This window comes from Mobula hypostoma, chromosome 12 (assembly GCF_963921235.1).
Source record: "Mobula hypostoma chromosome 12, sMobHyp1.1, whole genome shotgun sequence".
In the NCBI taxonomy this organism is placed as follows: Eukaryota; Metazoa; Chordata; class Chondrichthyes; order Myliobatiformes; family Myliobatidae; genus Mobula; species Mobula hypostoma.
The window spans coordinates 95,386,030-95,409,514 of record NC_086108.1 but is presented as its reverse complement, the minus strand read 5'-3'; positions in this window follow the sequence as shown (position 1 = coordinate 95,409,514).

Below are 23,485 nucleotides of genomic sequence, written 5' to 3'. Positions count from 1 at the left end.
GTGTGCGCAGCGTTGGAGTAGCTTTAATGCGTCTCAATCATGTCAAAAGGTCGCTACCTTAATTCTTTTTAAATGAAAGCTTAAAACCGACGATCCCAGTTTAAACTAAATGCCACGCGTGTTTCAGCACCTTCTAAAACAAAATCAAGGCTAAAGTAACTTAGCCGCGCTCCGGGGATTGTGCCGTGCTGCCCGGGTTAGCATATGTATTACCGGACAGTTGGGCATTAATGCCGTGACTGAAAGAGCATCTCTGGATTTCTGTGGGAAGACAGGTTGGCAGAGAGGCAGGCATGCCTTGTCTGCGGTTTAACACTTACCCGAAGTATAAAAATGAAAAACTTCTGGCCGGAATTCGCGCGTGCAGGTTCCCGTAGATTCTGATTTAGTTGTACGCGCGCTCTGATTTGTGTTCAGTGCACGGTCGATAGCACAAGCCTAATGCTCTGGGCAGTCTCTATCATTGACACAAGAGACCCTGCCGATCTTGAGCAACACGTACAAAATGCTGTCAGGCAGCATTCATAGCGGAGAACAAATAATCGACGTTTCGGGCCCCTTCATCGGGAAGGCGGCCGACGCCAGAATAAGAATGTTTCCCGGGCGGAGGGGGGAGGCGGGTAGGTGAGCCCAGGGGACAGGGGAGGGGGAAGGTGGGTGAAGGGGTCTCGGCCCGAAACGTCGACTGCTTATTCCCCTCGATTAGCATTGCCTGTCTTGCTGAGTTCCTCCTGCATTTTATGTGTGGGTTGCTCAGGATTGCCAGCATCTGCAGAATCTCTTGCAAAGACTCTCAAAGGGATGCCTACCCTGAAGAAGTTTAGACGGGAGTTCAGTGAGACCTTCTCTCATTGATCAGCGTCCTCTACTGCTCTCCGACTCTTCAGACATGCGTTCTTACTTCGTCCCGGCTCCCCCACCCACCCACCTCACCTATCACTCTTTCCCCTCCCCCACCTTCTTATTCTGGCTTCTATCCCTTTCTTTTCCAGTCCGGATAAAGGGCCTCGGTCCGCAACGTCGGTTGTTTACAGTATTCCCCTCCACAGATGCTGCCTGACTTGCTGAGTTCCTCCAATACTGTGTGTGCGTTGTGTATCTGTCATTGGTTCTGCTGCAAGTTCTCGACCCCTTTTAAAGTCTAGAGTTGATGATCATTGCTTGGACCAAGAGAAGTTGCTGCTTAATTTAACAACCGCTGGATATTTTTGTAACTTAAAGTCAAAACCTACGGCAAACCTTCGCCGCTCTCGGAGCTCTCCTTTCCCACTGAGAGATCTTCCGATCAGACACGACCAGTTCTAAAAAAAAAATCCATCGCAAGCAGCGTTCAGTTTTTAGCTAACAGGGAAGAGAATGAACGATACTTATTAAACTGGTAGTATTTGCACGCTTGCTTAGCTTGCAAGGCACTCGACTATATTTCCTTCCACCAGTTTAGTGTAGAAAAGTCTTTTGTAAAGTACTGTTTGTTAAGCTCTATACAAGGATAACCTTCGTTTTGTGGTTTAACAAAATGTCCTCAAAGTGAACTGCATGCGAGAAACACAGGCATCATGTAACCGACCATGTAAATTTCTGTACAGTATTTGCAAACAGAACATTACCCAGCTAATTCTACTCTGCTATTCGTTTATTTTTGAACATGTGCATTTAGTTTATCAGTAAAAGTTACTGAAAGCATTCATCATTGCGATTTTACCGATTTTGTAGTCATTCGGTTCCGAGTACTGTGATGAGTCACAGAGACACACGGAGGGAAACCGTGCTCTGCGCTAAGCAAATCGTTTTTGTATGTGGAACCAGTTATGGTAAAACCAAACTGAATTTATATATCGTCCTTTAAAGTGGTAAGGAATCAAAGGAATTTTTGGGGTGAACAATCAAATTAAAATGGACACTTGGCAGAAGGTTGAACAGCGGAGGCTTTTGAATGCATTGGGTGGAAACGCGTATGAAGGTAATGCAAGGACTTCAGGCTTTTGAATTGAAGAGCAAAGGTCTTGAAGGGTCGAAGAAGGCCTTAAAAAACAGAAATGAATGTCATAATTTTAATATAGTATGCTGCTGCAATATTGATTCGGTCAGCAGGGAGATGGATGCAGACAACTGGGACGGAATCGTGGTGGCTAACTACCGTTCTTAGTAATCATGTGACAACTTTGTGACAATGAGACCGATATTTCTGTTTAATATCCTCTTTTACAAAATCACCACGAATTAGCGTGGATAGCATCTCTCGCCCCAATACTGAGCTGATCACTAAATACAACCCATGGTCTCACTTTCGAACATTCTACAATTCATGTCCTCAGTATTATTTATTTAGTTATCTGTCTATATACCTATTTATCTATCTGTTTATGTGTTTATCTATCTATTTATTTCTAACATATTTATTTATCATTTTGTGTTTGCACAGTTTGTTTTCTTTTGTCCATTGATTGCTTGTCTGTAGAGGTGTAGTTATTCTGTCGCTCTTTGTGTTCGGCAGTGAATGCCTGCAAGAAAGTGAACCTCAGCGTAGTGTGCAATGGTGACGTAAATGTATCTTGATAACAAATTTGCTCTGAAGTTTGAGAGTTTTCAGTTCAGGAGCACTGTGTCGCTGCTCACAGGGGCAGTCCTTTGATAAACTGCATACTGTACAATTTATTGGAGCTTCTTGTGTCTCATGTACAGCCGCCCAGGAGCGCGGTCTGGGGATAAGAATGCATTCTCTTATTCTGGAAATGAGGACGGAATGACAAAGAACCATAGTTATCAAAGACGAATGGAAGAGCCTCGAGAAGTTCCAGTGACTCGATGACTTCAGTAACAGGATGAGCTGGGAAAGCTCACCGTTCATTGTAAACATTCACATTTTAAATACCTGATGGTATCTATCAATTTATGCCCATTTTATTTCATATCCGTACTTTAACCTCGAACGTTATTTTTATATAATTATTTATTCCTTATAGTTGTTGAATGTTGCCTTTTGTTGCATGTTATGCCAACACACCACGACAAATAGTTGCATCCTGAAGCTGAAAGTACCCAGTACATGTGTGAGTTCTTGCCTGTGAACGTGCCATTCCCTTTGACATTGCGGCGGACATTACATTGCCCTTCCTAATTATTTGCTGTGCCCACACTATAACTTTTTGTATTTTACTCAAAACCCTCAGATTCACTTTTACCACAGCATTCTGTTTAAATGGTAATTCAATTTTTCCTTCTTCCTACGTTACAGCTGCTGGCTCACTCACATAACCTATCTATCTTCCTTCACAGGCTCTTTGTGCCCTCCTCACACACTTATTGTCCCATCTACATTTGCGTCGTCAGTAAATGGACCATCTCCAACTGCAGCAAGAGCAGGACCATATACAGTACATATACAGAGATTCATTTTCTTGCAGGCATACTCAGTAAATCCATAATAGAAAATAATACTCATAACAGAATCAATGATAGATCGCACCAATTTGGGTGTTAAACCAGAGTGCAAAAGACACAAACTGTGCAAATACAGAAAGAAAGAAATAATAATAATAACTAAATAAGCAATAAATATTGAGAACGTGAGATGCAGAGCCTTTGAAAGTGAGTCCATAGGCTGTGGGAACATTGAAAAATATATTCTCCACTACACATCTATAGAAGTTTGCCAATGTTTTAGATGTCTTGCCAAATCTCCACAAACTTCTAAGAAATTAGAAGTGCTGCCATGCTTTCTTAAATGCTGGGCCCAGGGCAGATCCTCCAAAATAATAACACTGAGGAACTTAAAGCTGCAGGCCCTCTCCATCTATGATCCTCCAATGAGAACTGGCTCATGGACCTCTGATTTCCTCCTCCTGAAGTCAATAACCAGCTCCTTGGGCTTGTTGATGTTGAGTAAGAGGTTGCAGTTATGGCACCACTAGGCCAGATTTTCAATCTCCCTCCTATACGCTGATTTGTCACCACCTTTGACTCGGCCAACAACACTGGTCTTGTCAGCAGACTTGAATATGGCATAAAGACTTGGTGCTGATAGTAGCAAGTAACATTCATGCCATGATCTGGGCAATGATAACATCCAACAAGAGAAACTGCACCTCCTGACATTCAGTGTCAGTCCCATCACTGAAATGCCCACTATCGATATCTTGGGGGTTATCGCTGACCACCCACAAACTGAACTGGGGTAGTCATGTGCACAATGTGGTTATGAGAGCAGGTTAGAGACTAGAAATTCTGCAGAGCATAACTCACCTCCTAACTCCCCAAAGCCCGTCCACCATTTGCAAACTTCATGCCAGCAGTGAGATGGAATACTCTCCCACTGCCTGGAAGAATGCATCATCAACATCAGTCAAGAACACACCATACAGGACTTGGCAGCTGCTTGACAGACACATCAGTCACTCACTCCACCACCGTGTACAGTAGCAACAGTGAGTACCACCTCCAGGATGCACCGTTTCAACTTGCCAAGACTCCTCAGACAGCACCTTCCAAAAACATGATCCCTGTCAGCTAAAAGGACAACGGCAACAAAAACATGGAAACTTCACTAGCTGGAAGTTGCCCTCCAAGCTGCACACCATCCCAACTTGAAAACGTATCACCGTTCCTTCATGTCGCCGGGTCAAAAATCCTGGAACTCTCCCCAGCAACAGAGTGGGTCTCACACCTCAAGAACTGCAATGGTTCAAGAAGGCAACTCCCTGCCATCTTCTCAAGGGCTACTAGGGATGGGCAATCAAATGCTGGTTTAGCCTGTGAGGTCTTCATCCCCCGAATGAATCCACAGTACTGTGCCCCCATCTTAGGCACATATATATAGTTAGGGTGCTTAAGACTTTTGCACATTACTGTAATAATTTTATGTATTGCACTGTACTGCTGCCACAAAAAAAAATCATGACATATGTGAGCAATGATAAACTTGAGTCTGATTTGGGTCTTTATTGTGGACTGAGGGGGGAAGGGGACAGGGAGAGGGCAATCATGGTTGGCAAATGGGGAAAGGAGTGGGAAGCACCAGAGGGACATTCTGTGATGAATTGATCATTTGGAATCAATGTCTCAGGGCTGGGTGTGTCTGCACCCACGCCAGCACTCCTTCTCTGCCACCTGTCCCACATCCCCTCTGCAGCCCACCACCCTCCCCATTCCCAACATCCATTACACCCACCAGATTTACAAACTCACTCTCTGCCCTACGTTGACAAATTCAGTAATGTGCAAAAGTCTTAGGCACCCTAGCGATATGCACATATATCTGCCTAAGACTTTTGCACAGTAATGTACATTTTTTTTAAATCGCATGATTAATTACATGAAAATTCAAAGTAGCAAGCAGCAATTAACAGTAACAATACCACAGTTATGTTGTCACAATTATTGTGTGAATCTCTGATAAGAAAAAGATGCACTTAAAGTTACAAATTGTGAAAAATGCTACATAACTGTTGCACTACCTGTAAATAAAACCTTTATGCACTGGGAAATCTCTGGCTTGACTGAAGTTAGAAATTCAAGTATTCAGAACTCACAAAAGCAGTAAAACAGATTTACTAATTTTTCATGCTTCACAGCTTCTTCTGCTGTTTACTTCTTGGAGGCACTTTTACACTCATTTAATTAAAAATAACCTTTTTTTTTGACAAAAAGCAACCAAAATAAACAAACGCTAAAACATTTTCCCACATACCTTTTTACAGAGTTTTCTGGCAGACTGACTCATGTTTGGCCCTGACTGCATCCACGTGACCCTCGAGGGCGCAGGCAGTTTGCAACAGTTGACCGGTTGCTTCATCCAGTGGCAATTTTTCATCATTTCTGGTGAAGCAACTCGTCAGCCAAATAGGAAACTTAGAAGCTGATAGCTCAGACTCCTCAAAGAATGGCCAACAAACAATAATCTGAAAAAAACATTCAGCTCTGTTATCCAACATATATGTCAAACTCAGAACAACATAAGTGAAAGCACTTCTGGACTTTACGACTTTTAGCCTCATTGCTTGTCCCAAACAGGTTACATAGCATCCACACGAAGACCACCAGATTCAAAAAACAGTCCTGACGAAGGGTCTCGGCCCAAACGTCGACTGGACTCGTTTCCATAGATGCTGCCTGGCCTACTGAGTTCCTCCAGCATTTTGTGTGTGTTGCTCAAAAATAGTTACTTTCCCCAAGCAGCAAGGCTGATCAACATCTCCGCCCACTAACCCACCCCTCCACACCGCACTCCACACCAACACTACTTCATTATTTCCTCTCCAAGTCACCTTATATACAAACACTCCTGTGCCTGGCTTCACTTTATGGACAAATAATCAATCCATGTATATAAGCTATCTTATGTATTTCTATTTATTTTGTTTTTAATTACTGTGTTCTTTCTCTTACTGTGTTTTATTTTTGTGCTGTATCACATCCGGAGTAACATTTATTTCATCCTCGTTTGCACTATGTATTGGAAATGATATTAAGCAACTTTGAATCTTTGATTTACAATTTTTATCACTTCGCCATTGGTAACCCTGCTTCAAGCTGTGACATTCCCTCCTAAGCACCTGTACAAGACAATAGGTCAGACAAAGGAGGACGGACATGACTTGTCAGAGGTGTACAAGATGATAAGAGGTATAGAGATGTTTTCCTCAGGACGGAAATGGCTAATACAAGGGGGCATCATTTTATGGTCATTCGAGGAATGTATAAAGGGCATGTCAGAGCTAAATTCTTCATGCAGAAAGTGGCTGGTGCTTGGAACACCTGCCGGGGTGGTAGTAGAGGCAAATACATTATGAGCATTTAATAAACTCTTAGCACATGGAGGATAGAAAAATGAAGGACTATGTAGGAGGGAAGGGTTAAATTGATCTTAGAGTCGGTTAAGAAGTTGGCACAATGTGGTGTGCTGAAGGAGCTGCCCGTACTGTGCTGTATTATTCTATGTTCTACGTTCTAAAGAACTCCTTAAAATGTAGTAATTTACCTAGCCTTACAGACTTCATAAAAACAGCTGTGGATGTGTGTGTCCGCATGAAATCGTTCAGGATTTCCCCATTCAGAAGCACTGGATGAACAATGAAATCCAGAACCCGCTGAGAGCCAGATCAGAGGCATTCAAACCTGGAGATCACGAACGCTGCGAAGTGCAGCTGTGATCTCCAGAAAGCCACTTCTCGGGCAAAGTGGAGATTCTGGACCAGACTAGAATCAATGAGGGATGCTCGGCAGCTGTGGCAGGGTTTGAATGCCATAACCTCCTACAAAGTTAAATCTCATGACAAAGGGCTTCATTTCCAGATGAGCTGAATGCCTTCTATGCTTGCTTTGACCACCAGAACAGGGAGAAACTATCGCACCCTCCCTTGTCTCCTGATGATCCTTTGGTCTCAATCCTGCGGGCTGCCTTCAAGAGACTGAATCCAAGGAAAGCATCCAGTCTGGATGGAGTACCTGGCCGAGTACTGGAGACCTGTGCTAACCAACTGGCTGATGTGTTCATGGATATCTTCAACCTCTTGCTCTGGCAGTGTGAGGTACCCACCTGCTTCAAGCAGGCTTCAATTGTACCGGTGCCCAAGAAGAGCCTGGTAACTTGCCTCAGTGACTATTGCCCAAAGACACTCACATCCACAATGATGAAGTATTTTGAGATGTTGGTGTTGAAGCACATCAGCTCCTGTCTGAATAGCAATTTGGATCTGCTCCAATTTGCCTACCAAAGCAACAGGTCTACAGCAGATGCTATCTTTGTTGGCTCTTCACACAATCCTGGAATATCTGGACTGTAAAGACCCATACATCAGGATGCTCTTTGTCGATTACAGCTCAGAATTCAAAACACCATCATCCCCTCAAAACTAATCAGTAAACTCCAAGACCTGGGCCTCGCTACCCCCCTGTGCAACTGGATCTTGGACCCCAGTGAGTCTGGATTGGCCAAAACATCTCCTCTACAATCACCATCAGCACAGGAGCACCACCGGGATGTGTGCTTAGCCCCCTGTGCTACTTGCTTTACACCAATGACTGTGTGGCTAAGCACAGCTCTAACTTCATACACAAGTTTGTTGATGACACCACTGTTGTGGGCAGTATCAAACAGGGTGATGAATCAGCACACAGAAAGGAGATTGAAAATTTGGCTGAGTGGTGTAATAACAACAACCTCTCACTTAATATCAATTGAATTGAATTGAATTGCCTTTATTTCTTACATCCTTCACATACATGAGGAGTAAAAATCTTTATGTCACGTCTCCGTCTAAATGTGCAATGTGCAATTATAGTAATTTATAATAATTTATAATACATAGAGTCAATACACAGTCAATGTAATACAGAGTACACTCAAGTCAGCGGGAGTTCATCAGTCTGATGGCCTGGTGGAAGAAGCTGTCTCGGAGCCTGTTTGTCCTGGCTTTTGTGCAGCGGTACCATTTCCCGGATGGTAGCAGCTGGAATAGATTGTGGTTGGGGTGACTCGGGTCCCAATGATCCTATGGGTCCTTTTTATACATTTGTTCTTGCAAATGTCCTGAATCATGGGAAGTTCACAACTACAGATGTGCTGGGCTGTCTGCACCACTCTCTGCAGAGCCCTGCGATTAAGGGAGGTACAGTTCCCATACCAGGCAGTGATGTAGCCAGTCAGGATTCTCTCAATTGTGCCCCTGTAGAAAGTTCTCAGGATTTGGGGCCCATACTAAATGTCCTCAACTGTCTGAGGTGAAAGAGGTGCTGTTATGTCTTTTTCACCACACAGCTGGTGTGTACAGATCAAGTGAGGTCCTCGGCGATGTGGATGCTGAGGAACTTAAAGCTGTTTATCCCCTCAACCCCAGATCCATTGATGTCAATAGGGGTTAGTCTGCCTCCATTTCTCCTGTAATCCGCAACCAGCTCCTTTGTTTTTGCAACATTGAGGAATAAGACCAAGAAACTGATTGTAGTCTTCAGGATGAGGGAAACCAGAGGTCCATGAGCCAGTAATCAACAGAGGATCTGAGGTGGAGAGAGTCAAAACTTTAAATTCCTGGATGTCACTATCTCAGAGGACCTGTCCGGGTCCCATCATATAAATATTATTGCTAAGAAAGCACAACAGCACCTCTACTTCCTCAGGATTCTGCAGAGATGTGGCATGTCATCGAAAACCTTGGCAAACTTCTATAGATATGTGGTGGGAAGAGTGCTGACTGGCTGCATTATGGCCTGGTATGGGACCACCAACGCCTTTGAGCGGAAAATCCTACAAATGTAGTGGATTCGGCCTTGTACATCATGGGTAAAGCCTTGCCCACCAGCGAGCACATCTACATGAAACATTGAAAAGCAACATCCGTCAAAGATCCTCTCCACCCAGGTCCTGCTCTCTTCTCGCTGCTGCCAACAGGTAGAATGTACTGGGGTCCCAGGACTCACACCACCAGTTACTACCGTTCACGCTCATTATTTATATCTACATTTGCACAGTTTGAATTAAATTGAATTGACTTTATTTCTTACGTCCTTCATATACATGAGTAAAAATCTTTACATTACGTCTCTGTATAAACGTGCAATCTGCAATTTATAGTAATTTATACTAAATAGTATGTACAACAGGACAGTCAATATACAAGCTGTAACATAGAAGTACAATTGTATCAGTGTGAGTTAATCAGTCTGATGGCCTAGTGGAAGAAGCTGTCCCGGAGCCTGTTGGTCCTGGCTTTTATGCTGCGGTACCATTTCCCTGATGGTAGCAGCTGGAATAGTTTGTGTTTGGGGTGACTTGGGTCCCCAGTGATCCTTCGGGCCCTTTTTACACATCTGTCTTTGGAAATGTCCGGAATAGCGGGAAGTTCACATCTACAGATGCGCTGGGCTGTCCGCACCACTCTCTGCAGAGTCTGATGTTCCTGATGTTACAGTTCCTGATGTTTACAGTTATTGTCCTATAGATTTGCTGAGTATGCTTGCAGAAAAAGAATTTCAGGTTTGTATGAGGTGACGTGTATGTAGTCTGATAATACATTTTACTTTGAACTGTAATATCTCACTATGAACTCAATGTGAAATGTTATTTAAAACTTTTGCGGAGAGGTGCCAAGCGTCTTGTTACATTAATGCAGCTTGCAGTAGTAATGATGGAATGATTTATTGTCAAGGAAGGCAACCTGCAAACCAAACATTAAACCAGGGTAATACACACAAACATGCTGGAGGAACTCAGCAGGTCAGGGAGAATCCATGAAGGGGAATAAAGAGCTGATGTTATGGGCCGAGACCCTTCATCAGGAGTCATTAACATTAAACTATCTCCTCATCTATTCTTTCTTCTGGAATGAGGTGACGTCTTGGCAGTATTCAATGAGGACAACTTATGTACAGGCCAATATTTCTCCTTTGCCAGAAGCACAGATATCCTGGCCATTCATCCTAAGGCTGACTATGAAATCTTTGGAGAAGAGGCATCAAAAGAGTTTGCTTTGCAACATCCTCAATAAGCCATTAATGAATAAAGCAATAGTTTGATGACAGCTGTGTTTTCTAATCAATAACATATTTTAAAAGATGTACAGTATAGTGTAAAAGTCTAGATTAATTATATAGTTTCAGATGGTATGGCCTCCCCAGAGCCCTGATCTCAGCATCACCGAGGCTGACTGGGACTAACTGGAAAGACAGAAGCAAGCAAGAACTGAGGCAAGTTCTCCAAGATGCTTGGAACAACCTTACCAGCTGATTTTCTTATAAAACTGCACAACAGTGTATTTGAGAGAATTGATGCAGTTTTAAAACAAAGGGTGGTCACGTCAAATATTGATTTGATTTATTTTTTATACTGTTTACTGCTATTTATAATTTTTTTGATATTTAGAAACTTATCAATTCATTATTTTTTGAGGTATCTTTGCTTTACAGAATATTTTTTATATGTGCCTAAGACTTTTGTATAGTACTGTAGAAGGTAGCTATTGGGCCCAATCAGAGCAAACTCACCGACCCCATTGCCACACTTCATTTCCTGTGGACTATTCTCTCTCATGCATGCTCGTTAACTCCACTTTAAGTCCCTGGCCGTAGGGGCAGTTTACAGCAGTCCAGATTAATCTACCATCCAGCTCATCTTTAGGATATGGAGGGAAACACAGGTATCCTAAGCAATGATCCCAAGGCTTGGAATTTAGCTGCTGCCAAGAGCAATATGGATTCAGTAGTGATTTTCAAAACAATAAGAATGTTTTCAAGAATATAGAGGAAAGCAATTCATTGATAGATCTTTAATAACAGTGAAGGAAACAGACTTTAGGAACAGTGTAACACACATCGAAGTTGCTGGTGAACGCAGCAGGCCAGGCAGCATCTCTAGGAAGAGGTACAGTCGACGTTTCGGGCCGAGACCCTTCGTCGGCATCACGGAAGAGGCTTCGCAGCAGTGAATTTAAAAACGTAAACACGAGGAATTCTGCAGATGCTGGAAATTCAAGCAACACACATCAAAGTTTCGGGTCAAAGTTTCCTAGAGATGCTGCCTGGCCTGCTGCGTTCACCAGCAACTTTTTAGGAACAGTGTGGTGTGTTTTCTGTCTTCTCACAGTGGAGAAATGAAGAGAAATTGAAGAAAAGGAAACACTTCACAGAAGTTATTCTGACAAAGGGCTCTGCTGAATTGGTAACTAATTTTTCCTCCCACAGATTCAAAATTCAGCATTCATGTTTATTTATGTGCATCGAAACATACAGTGAACTCTGTCACTTCATTAACAACCAACACACCTGAGGAGGTCCTGGGAGCAGCCCACAAGAGTCGCCACACATTCTCTCGCCGACATTGTAAGTGCACCACATTAGAGAACATCGAAACAGAGTACAACGATTGACAACAGCAAACTGCAAACAGAAGCCCAGTTCCTTGCAGACACCCATCCACCCACATAGTCCTCGAGCTCCAAGACTTCTTCCATCAGACGCTGCTTGGTTTGCTCTGTTTCATAGCACTTTCTGATTTTAGATTTCCAGCACCTGCAGTTTCCTGATTTTCAAATATAAATTTGTTGGAATACACAGCTATCTGATTAGAATGAACTTTACTGGAGTAAAGCTGCGAGAGTATGTTCACACAGAAATGTCATGTGTTGAGTTGTGTTGTGGAATGACCATGTAATTAATTCCTTGCTGTTTCCAGAGCTGATGAATTCTTGGAGGCGGCTTGTAAAGTACTTCAGGAAAGTCTTTCCACCATCTATACGGAAGAAGTTTGGAATTTCAGGAAGTAATCTCCGCTTGCCTGAACATGTGCTTCTCCAGTAATTCTCCAGAAGCCTTGACACAATCCCAGACAAAGTAGATGATTTGATTATCATCCTAGTCACCACCCTGAAACTTCAACCCTTTGACATTTTGAGCAGTATGACTGACATCTGGACCTGCAGTATCTCACCTAGGTAACTGAAAACACCTCAAAAATCTACAACCAATGAGAACAAAGTGTTGGAGATAGTTTGGAGCACCGCCAACTCTAAATTTCCTTCCAATTACACACAATCCTGACTTGGAAACATCACTGTTCCATCCATATTGCTGGGTCTTAATTCTGAAATTCTATACCCAATAGTATTTTGGAATTGGTTTAATATTGTCACACATACTGAGGTACAGTGAAAAGCTTATCTCACATAGAGATCTATTCATTACAATAGTGCACTGAGGTAGTACAAGGTAAAGCAATAGCAGAAAGCAAAATAAAATATAAGAGCTACAGAAAAGGTGCATGAAGAACGATCGGTTTGGGGAGCATACTCTCAGGTGGGTGGCAACACATCAAGGGAATGGCTCACCAATAGTGAACAGGGGCAACCAGGGCTAGACAGAAAAGCCTGACCTCATAGCACTTTCTATTAATTTGATTATTTTGTGCATTTATCGTTTGATATAAGAGATGCAAATACAATGTACTCTAGTTAATTGAGCCATTGGTTGATCAGGGCAGCCACTCACTTGGGACAACCCTTAAAGAGAAAAGCTACTTATGCCACTTAATTGATGCAGGAGGCTATTGCCGAACGGTTTCTAACGAGCATTAGTCGATCGCACGCTGCGCGGCCATTAGACACTACACTGTGCTTAGAGCGAATAGTTTTAAAATAGCAAAAGGATCCTGGGAAAGAAGAAATGGGAAAAGAAATTAGGAAGGTAGGGAAGGTCCTTGTTTCAGTAACAGACCAAAACAGGTGATACAAAGTCTGAGGAACTAAAACTTAAAGTGGACACCATCCATGGTAGTTTGATATGAGAGGTAAAAGTATGTGCAGGCTGGAGAAAAGAAAAGGACTTGAATCTGAATGACTTTTTTCAGAATTCACTCAGTTGCGTACCCAGTACAGAAAGGCTCATTATATTCATTCAGAGGACACCTAACAGGTAACAAGAGTGATTTAAGGGATGGAAGAATTAAACTACAGGTAAGCGATAACTGAGCATGTTCTTACTGGAAAATAAAATTGGGAGGTGAAGTTGTTTGTGGATTTTAGGATCCCAGATGTAGTGCATCATAGCAACCAATGTCACCAACGTGACGTGCACATGGAAGTGGTTAAATGCTTCACTAACCTTCGAACAGGAGAGGCAGCCCAAAAATCGCAGAGCTTACCCAACTTCAGGACAAATTCATTCCTGCTAATTGCTCAAACTGGGAAAGTCAGCTGGACATCTGGAGCCGGAGATCTAGAGCCTCACTCCTTTCTTAACCTAAAGATTAAAGAAAAATTAGGAGAAAATCACCCAGAATGAACACAAACTGATTACAATAGACAAACAATAGGTGCAGGAGTAGGCCATTCGGCCCTTCACTGTGATCATGGCTGATCATCCACAATCAGTATCCTGTTCCTGCCTTCTCCCCATATCCCTTGACTCCGCTATCATTAAGAGCTGTATCTAACAGTGAGAGGCAAATTTGATGTAAGAATATTGGATTGAGATTTAAAAATATTGAACAATTTGCAGCTTCTAGGAGGTTAATTCCATGGTTTCCATGTTCCCTTTCTGAGGTTCGCAGCTTGAATGAAACAAGTATTTTGGTCATTGAGTGTAAAAACAATGGTGCAGAGAAGATAATTTGCTGAAATTTCTTGGAACTCACAGGAAGACTGAGGGAATTGCTGTCTCTGGATAGTTCTCACGCAAATAAAGTCTGGTGCATTAAAACCAAGTATCCCTGAAGAGTTTTTGAGCCAGTAGTTTAATGAGTGATTGATATGAACTGCAAGGTTATAAAATTGATTACAAGAGATTCTGCAAATGCTGGAAACCAGAGTAACACACAGAAAATGCTGCTGGAGCTCAGACAGCATCTATGTTGGGGACTAAGCAGTCGATGTTTCAGACTGAGACCCTTCATCAGGATGAGAAAGGAAGGGGGAGGAAGCCAGAATGAGGTGGGGTAGGTAAAGGAGCAGAAGTTTGGGAGGTGATAAGTGAAACCGGCTGAGGGGGAAGGTGGGTGGGCATGGGAGGGGGGATGAAATGAGGAGCTGGGAGGTGATATGTATTCGGAAAAGGTAAAGGGCTGAAGAAGAAGGAATTTTATGGGAGAGGATCGTGGACAATGGGGGAAAGAGAAGCAGGAGGAGCTAGAGGGAGGTAAGGAGAAGAGAAGGGGTAAGACAGGAGCCAGAAGGGGGAGGATGGGAGAAGTTACCAGAAGTTAGAGAAGTTGATGTTCAGTCTGTCAGGTTGGAGGCTACCTGGACAGAATATGAGGTGTTGGTCCTCCAGCCTGTGAGTGGCCTTACTGTATCAATACAGGAAGCCATAAGCAGACATGTCAGAATGGGGATGGGAAGTAGAATTAAAATGGGTGACATCTGGGAAATCCTGCCTGTTGTGGTGGACAGAGTGAAGGTGCTCGACGAAGCAATCCCCCAGTCTACGTTGGGTCCAATTGGTACATGCGGTTTTAACATCACTTGCCTGTTATCCATGATGGAAGGAAGTAAATAAATCAACAAGTACACTATTTTAAAATAAAACTGGAAATCTCACTCTGGTTGGTGACTTTCCCATTTGTTCAGATATTTCCTGTTCAACGGTGAAACGGTCCCAACCTTTTAAATTGCTAAATAAAATTGTTGAGATGTCCAAAACAATCTATACAACATTATAATCCAACCCATCATTACACCATTTATTAAGTTAGATCAATACCCAAAGAGCTCTAACCTGCCACCATCCTCTTTGACTTGACTGGTTTTACCCTCAGCGTCAATTTTTGATGGGATCTTCCAGGTTGTTGGACATACACGTGAAAAGCAGAAACAATATTAAAAGTAAAGAAAGTACATTTATCATCTGCCTTTCACGTTTTCAAGATATCCCCAAGGTATCAAACTCCATTTAATTTTGTTTGGATTCATATTTATTTTGCAATCATAAACCATTTTGTGCCTAGTACCGTTCTTCAATCAGAAATAGGCAGATGCACCGGGGTTTAGTTTCTACAATCAATGAGGCATTACTTAATCTATGCTTTGAATACAAAAGGGTTTTATTTTTTTTCAACACAACTTTAATAGAGTTGACCATTTTATCGTGGTAAAAAGTGTTCAATGGTTTCTCAGAAGAGAAACCTCAATGAACTTTTGAACTTTCATTTGAGCTCCAAACATTTTCCATCTCTGCTGAAATGTCATCAGCCTGAAATGTAAATAGATTTTTCTCCACAGATGCAATCTGAACTGTTGAATATTACAGGAAGTATCTGTTCTTCTCCAGGATCTTGTCATCTGCAGTCCCCACCCCACCCCCCTTTTGTAAGCATTTGATATCAGCACTGCATCTAGCAGAGCTGCTCTCTCACAGTTCCAGCAACCCAGGGGTTTTATTAGTAACTATAACTTACAACAGAGTAACACACCCAAAATGCTGGAGGAACTCAGCAGGTCAGGCAGCATCTGTGGAGGGGGAAGGTAAGGTGGGTGGGAATGAAGTGAGAAGCTGGGAGGCGGGAGGTGATAGGTGGAAAAGGTAAAGGACTGAAGAAGAAACCTGACGGGAGAGGAGAGTGGTCCATGGGATAAGGTGAAGGAGGAGGGGCACCAGAGGGAGGTGGTGGACAAGTGAGGAGAAGGGAAGGTGAAAGAGGGCTGCTACAAAGGAGAATGGAGGAGGGAGGGGAGAAATTACTGGGTTAGAGAAATTGATATTCATGTCGTCAGGCTGCAAGACTAAATCTGAAGAGTAGCTCAACACCCACCCAACTACCTTCCCCCTCACATAGTTTCACCTATCAACTTCTACCTTGTACTCCTTCCCCTCCCCTCACCTTCCTATTCTGGTTCCTTCCCCCATCCTTGCCAGTCCTGACAAAGGGTCTCGGCCCAAATCATCTGCTCTTTGTTCCCCCCTCCATAGACGCTGCCTCACCTGCTTTGTTCCTCCAGCATTTTGTGTGTGTTACTCTGGATTTCCAGCATCTGCAAGATCTCGTGTTCAGATTAGGTGATATTATGTTCTGATTGATGTTTTCTAAGGCAGTAACATTTACTGATAAGGTACCACTTGGGTGCTGGTAGTGTGCAGTTCGCACATCCTCCCTGTGATGGTGCAAGTCTCCCCCCACCCCCAGGTGCTCCAGTGGTTGGTAGGTGAATTGGTCGTGGTAAATCGCCCTTAAGGAGCGTGGTAGAATTGGACAGACGCTGATGAGAATATGGGGAGCACAAAAACAGGTGCTTGGTGGCTGGTGTGGCTTGTTTCTGTGGTGCATTCCTTGATGACTCGGTAGTATGTATTAAACTGGAGCTGTGCTTTTAGGTTTTTGGACCGGGAGAAGCAGAATGAAAGTGATGGGCAAATGGCACAGGGGTGAGAGCATGAAATGTTTAATTGTTAGAAGCACAGGAAGTGGTTGTGATCCGGAATTCCCCACCAACCGTAAAAGAACAGGGGAAAAGGTTCCAAAGAGCTTAATCTACAAGTCAGCTCTTCGACCAGTCAATTCATGAAAGCCACTTTCTCTGCTGTAATGATTCAAAAGTTTAGCCGTGTTGAGAATAGGAAAGGGACTGTAAAGGCTGGTCTCATGAAAGAGGTCCTGGTTGGGAACAAAAATGCCAAATAGGTCACTGTTGGCTTGGATTCTGAATCTCAGGGGCATTTGATGGTGTCCAGTTGAAACATTAGCTCAGAGAGCCTCAGGAATTTCTGGATCTTCATTTCCCCTTGTCCATTTAATAAATATATAAATATACTAAATGCTTTTCTAACCTCAAAGAATAAACTATGATTGTGACATAAAAGCTTTCAAAATTTAAATTAGGGATACCTTGTGAAGATTGGAATGCATCGATGAAAACAAAATATTAGTTATTGTGGACTAATTTAAATGTCCATTCACCCATAGTAAATTATAGCTATTAATAAAATCCTTTGCTTTATCAGGATGGTTTATCAGATGTTAATTGTTTGTTTTAAAATTAATTAAGTCATTTTGCAGCATGCTTTTAAGCCTATTTGAAACAAATGAGGTCTTTTAAATTACGATGGGATGCCCTCTCTCTCTTCCGCTGAACATTTCTCTGCTGCACCTGAGGATACATTCCATATGGAACAAATTTCTTCAACCAATAGTGTGAGCTGGATGAGAGTTATCAATCTAAGCAAATACTTTTGAAGAAGACAAAGCCTACAAAAAATGTATGGAAGTTGGATAAAATTTGTTGTACCAATATTGGTTTCAGTGCAGTCATGAGTTTGAGTAACTCCAACATCATTCTGATCCTGATCCACTGGCAGGAGATAGTCACCAAAGACTGGCATTCAATCAAGGCAAGAAATATACATTATGAGGTATAGTACAGAAAAGGAATAAAAGATTCCTAAGAGTGGATGTCCAATGATTCCTGAAAACATGAATATAAGTAGATAAAACTGTTAAAGAGGTACATATGAAATTTTATCACTATAACAGGGACACAAGATTAAGAGCAGGGAAGACATGCTAGAAGTTTACTAGGCCAGATGATAACTCGAGTTTTGGATAGCATATCACACAGAGATAAGATCACACTAGAGAGAGTGTAGTTCAAAGTTCAAAGTAAATTTATTATCAAAGTACATACAGTATATATAACATAGAACACAGAAATCTACACAAATTACAGGCTCTTCAGCCCACAATGTTGTGCCAACCATGTAACCTACTCTAGAAACCACCTAGAATTTCCCTATTACATAACCCTCTATTTTTCAAGCTCCGTGTACCTATCTAAGAGTTTCTTAAAAGATCCTGTTGTATTCACCTCTACCACTGTTGCTGACAGTGCATTCCACACACCTACCACTCTCTGCGTAAAAAAACTTACCCCTGACAACCCTGTTGTACCTACTTCCAAGCACCTTAAAGCTATGCCCCACCCTCATGTTAGCCATTTCAGCCCTGGGAAAAAGCCTCTGACTATCCACACGATCAATGCTCCTCATCATCTTATACACCTCTATCAGGTCACCTCTCATCCTCTGTCACTCCAAGAACAAAAAGGCCAAGTTCACTCAACCTATTCTCATAAGGTACTCTCTCCAATCCAGGCAACATCCTTGTAAATCTCCTCTGCACTCTCTCTGTAGTATCCACATCCTTCCCGTAATGAGGTGACCAGAACTGAACACAGTACTCCAAGTGGGGTCTGACCAAGGTCTGAAATGGCTTTAACATTACCTCAGCTCTTGAACTCAATCCCATGATTGATGAAGGCTATCACACCATATGCCTTCTTAACAGCACTATTAAGAAGCAGCTGCTTTTAGTGTCCTATGGACATGAACTCTGAGATCTCTCTGATCCTCCACACTGCCAAGAGTCTTACCATTAATATTATATTCTTGTCTTCAAATTTGACCTACCGAAATGAAGCACTTCACACTTATCTGGGTTGATCTCCATCTGCTACTTCTCAGCCCAGTTCCACATCCAATCGATGTCCTGCTGTAACCTCTGACAACCCTCCAGACTATCCACAACACCCCCAACCTTGTGTCATCAGCAAACTTACTACCCCCCCTTCTACTTCTTCATCGAGGTTATTTATAAACAGAAAGAGGAGGGAACCCAGAACAGATCCCTGTGGAACACCACTGGTCACTGTCCCTCCATGCAGAATATGAAACACCTGCAACCACCCTTTGCCTTCCATGGGCAAGCCAATACTGAATCCACAAAGCAAGGTCTCCTTGGATTCCATGCCTCCTTACTTTCTGAATGAGCCTTGCATGGGGGTCCTTATCAAATGTCTTACTGAAATCCATACACACTACATCAACTGCTCTATCTTCACCAATATGTCACCATATACAAGCCTGAGATTAGTTTTCTTGCAGACATACACAGTAAATCCATGAAACTCAATAGAATCAATGAAAGACTGCACCCAAAAGGACAGACTCGGGGTAGATTTATGAAGTTCCTGCTGGGACCATGATGGTTTGTTTTTTGTTAAATGACAAACTGTTGATGAGCCAGTGGAAGTGTATAAAAAAGATGAGATGCCCAGATGGTATAAACAAGAAAGATCCAATCCTTTTAGCAAAAAACGGGAGATAAATTAAGGTGATTTATTGGATTAGAAGAGAGTTGAGGAACAATAATTTCACCTGGTTCAACACACACAAAATGCTGGAGGAACTATGTTTCTAACTCAGCAGGTCAGGTAGCATCTATGGAGAGGAATAAACTGTCAATGTTTTGGGCTGAGACCCTTCAGGACCCAGTGCTGGGGCTCTGTATGTAGTAAACACCTGACCGAACTGTTGAAATATTGCAACAAACAGAGCTACAGACAGGGTTATGGAATTAGCTTGTGCAGCTTTGCTTTGGCCAACGTGGACAGAGTAAGTTAACTGTGATTAATGAGTCCATCTTAGACACAAATTGGACTTGATTAGATGGATATTTTGGTCAGCATGATTCAGGTGAGCTAAATTCTCCATTGTCCTCCCAAAGTACAACACCACAGGTGTAAAATGAATAATTTCTACTCAAGGCTGGAATTGCCTTTCAGATTATTTAAGGCACTCAAGATGTGCTTGGTAATTCTATGTATGATAATGGAATGTTGTAAATCTTGGTATTAGCATGAGAGGTGCATTAATTAGTAGTGCAACAGATAAATATTGTAATTTTCCTTTGTGTTAATAATGGTGTCACATTACTCTATGGGTCTATAAACTTCGATGAATCAAATGGAAGTAGTTGTAGGAGTCCTTTACAATAACTGTAGTTCATGATCTATCATGGCATCAGGTCAAAGGTCAGTGATGTCAACATTGATGGACATTATTTACTTGGATTTCCAGAAGGCGTTCGATAAGGTGCCACATAAAAGACTTATTCATAATGTAAGGATGCATAGTGTTGGGGGTAATGTATTAGCATGGATAGACGATTGGCTAACTAAAGAAAGCAGAGAGCTGGGATACATGGATGTTACTCTGACTGGCAATCAGTGGTGAGTGGTATGCTTCACCGGTTGGTGCTGGGCCCACAACTGTTCACGATATACATTAATGCTCTGGAAGACGGGCCGAGTGTGTGTATCTAAGTTTGTTGATGATACTAAACTGAGTGGAAAAGCAAATTGTGCAGAAGATACAGAGAATCTGCAGAGAGATATGGACAGGTTAAGTGAGTGGGCAAGGGTCTGGCAGGTAAATGGAAGGTCATCCATTTTGGAAGGAAAAATGAAAGAACAGATTATTTAAATGACAAAAAATTGCAGCATGCTGATGTGCAGAGGTACTTGGGAGTGCTTGTGCGTGAATCACAAAAGGTTGGTTTGCAGGTACAGTAGGCTATCAAGAAGGCCAATGGAATGTTGGCCATTGCTTGAGGGATTAAATTTAAGAGCAGGGAGGCTATGCTCTAACTGTACAGGGTACTGGTGTGGCCGCACCTGGAGTACTGCACGCGGTTCTGGTCTCCTTACTTGAGAGAGGATATATTGGCTTTGGAGGCTCACCAGGTTGATTCCAGAGATGAGGGGGTTAGACTATGAGGAGAGATTGAGTCACCTGGGACTGGACTCGCTGGAATTCAGAAGAATGAGAGATCTTATAGAAAGATATAAAATTATGAAAGGGATAGATAAGAAAGAGGCAGGAAAGTTGTTTCCACTGGTAGGTGAGACGATAACTAGGGGATATAGCCTCAAGATTCAGGGGAGTAGATTTAGGATGAAGATGAGGAGGCTTTTCCCAGACAGTGGCAAATCTGTGGAATTCTCTGCCCAATGAAGCAGTGGAGGCTACCTCAGTAAATTTATTTAAGACAAGGTTGGATAGATTTTTGCACAGTAGGAGAATTAAGAGTTATGGGGAAAGGGCAGGTAGGTGGAGATGAGTCCATTGCCAGATCAGCCATGATCTTCTTGAATGGTGGAGCAGGCTCTGTCCTGGTTTGGAGGATTGCGTGCCTCAATGACCCAGAGGGCTATGCTAGCTGGTGTCAGGCTTTGGCTCTTGGTAGGGTCACCCATGCCAAACAGGTCAAAGTGTAGAGGCCAGACTAAGAGTGGCCCACCAGTCCTCCAGGTTCAGGGTTTCAGCTCAGGGCTAACGACCCTGACTGGTCAAACAAAATTGTTATGGAAAAAGCTATCAAGAATCCTTCTACATCTGAGTGTGACAGTATTCCTGAGTTTCTACCTGGGAGGTGCACAACAAACAGTAGTGGAAACCGAGAGGAAGCTAGTGATCCTGAACACTGCCAATGATGGAGGACCTTCATTGCTGCCCTAAATGCCAGCAGCGTAACAGGCAATAAGAAAGCATAAAACTAAAAGTACTGATATTATGGGAGATGGTTAGATTAAATGAAGTTTTCTTTTGAAAAATAGCTTATACTTTGAAGTATTTATCTGTGACAATTAAAATTCACATAGATCTTTTTTCAGGTTGAAAAGCTTATTGAGAAGTAATCATGGGTTTTGTGCATCTGTATAAACTCTCAGCATGCTACAAAACAAAACATAACATTCTCTGTGGGTTTACAACATCACTGACCTTTGACCAGATGCCATGATAGATCATGAGGTATAGTTACTGTAAAAGACTCACACAACCACTTGATTCATTGAAGCAACAACCTGGCACTCAACGTCAGTAAGACAAAAGAGCTGACTGTGGACTTCAGGAAGGGTAAGACGAAGGAATACATACCAATCCTCATAGAGGGACCAGAAGTGGAGAGAGTGAGCAGCTTCAAGTTCCTGGGTCTCAAGATCTCTGAGGATCTAACCTGGTCCCAACATATCAATGTAGTTATAAAGAAAGTAAGACTATACTTCATTAGGAATTTGAAGAGATTTGGCATGTCAACAAATACGCTCAAAAACTTCTATAGTTGTACTGTGGAGAGTATTCTGATAGGTTGCATCACTGTCTGGTATGGAGGGGCTACTGCACAGGACTGAAAGAAGCTGCAGAAGGTTGTAAATCTAGTCAGCTCCATCTTGGGCGTTAGCCTACAAAGTACCCAGGACATCTTCAGGGAGCGGTGTCTCAGAAAGCCAGTGTCCATTATTAAGGACGTCCAGCACCCAGGGCATGCCCTTTTCTCACTGTTAGCATCAGGTAGGAGGTACAGAAGCCTGAAGGCACCTACTCAGTGATTCAGGAACAGCTTCTTCCCCACTGCCATCCGATTCCTAAATGGACATTGAATGTTTGGACACTGCCTTACTTTTTAAAAAAAACAGTATTTCTGTGCATGTTTTTTAAAAAATCCATTCAATATATGTAATTTATTTATTATTATTTTTCTCTCTGCTAGATTATGTATTGCATTGAACTGCTGCTGCTAAGTTAACAAATTTCACGTCACATGCTGGTGATAATAACGCTGATTCTGATTCCGAAGACCAACTTGCAAATACTGGAAATTCTTACAATTCACTTATATCAATCAGTTGTAATGGAGATTTACTCATAAAACACATTTATGCAGAAATTGTTTATTTAAAGAACCCAGGAATCAGAACTAAAAAATAAAACTATATGGACTTCTCCCAAGAAAATGTAACAGTTTTGTCAGAATGAACGGAAGATAGTTTAATTTCAACCCGTCACTTGGTGATTAGCTTGATTTACCATAAATAGTATTGTTACAATCTGCAACCTTTTCTTTTTGTGTTTTAGTAGGTGTTGTTCACTAAATCACAACCTCCCTATAAGTCTTTCTGTGGCTTCCTTCGACCTCCCCTTCACTTCAGCGCTAGCCTGCCAAAAGTAATGATGCCCTTTTTGCTGAATTGGACAAGGCCCAGTATCTTTTAAATTATACTAAGAGTTTGGCACCAGGAAATAAAGCATCCTCTGTCAAGCAAGAGCAACTTGCAAATATTGGAACTTTCAAACTTGGAACAAGATTGATCCAAAAAAAGTGCACTTTATTGGCCTCTGTGACTATGGATATCATTTCCCTTCACTTCAGGGACAGGGATAAATCATCTGGTGA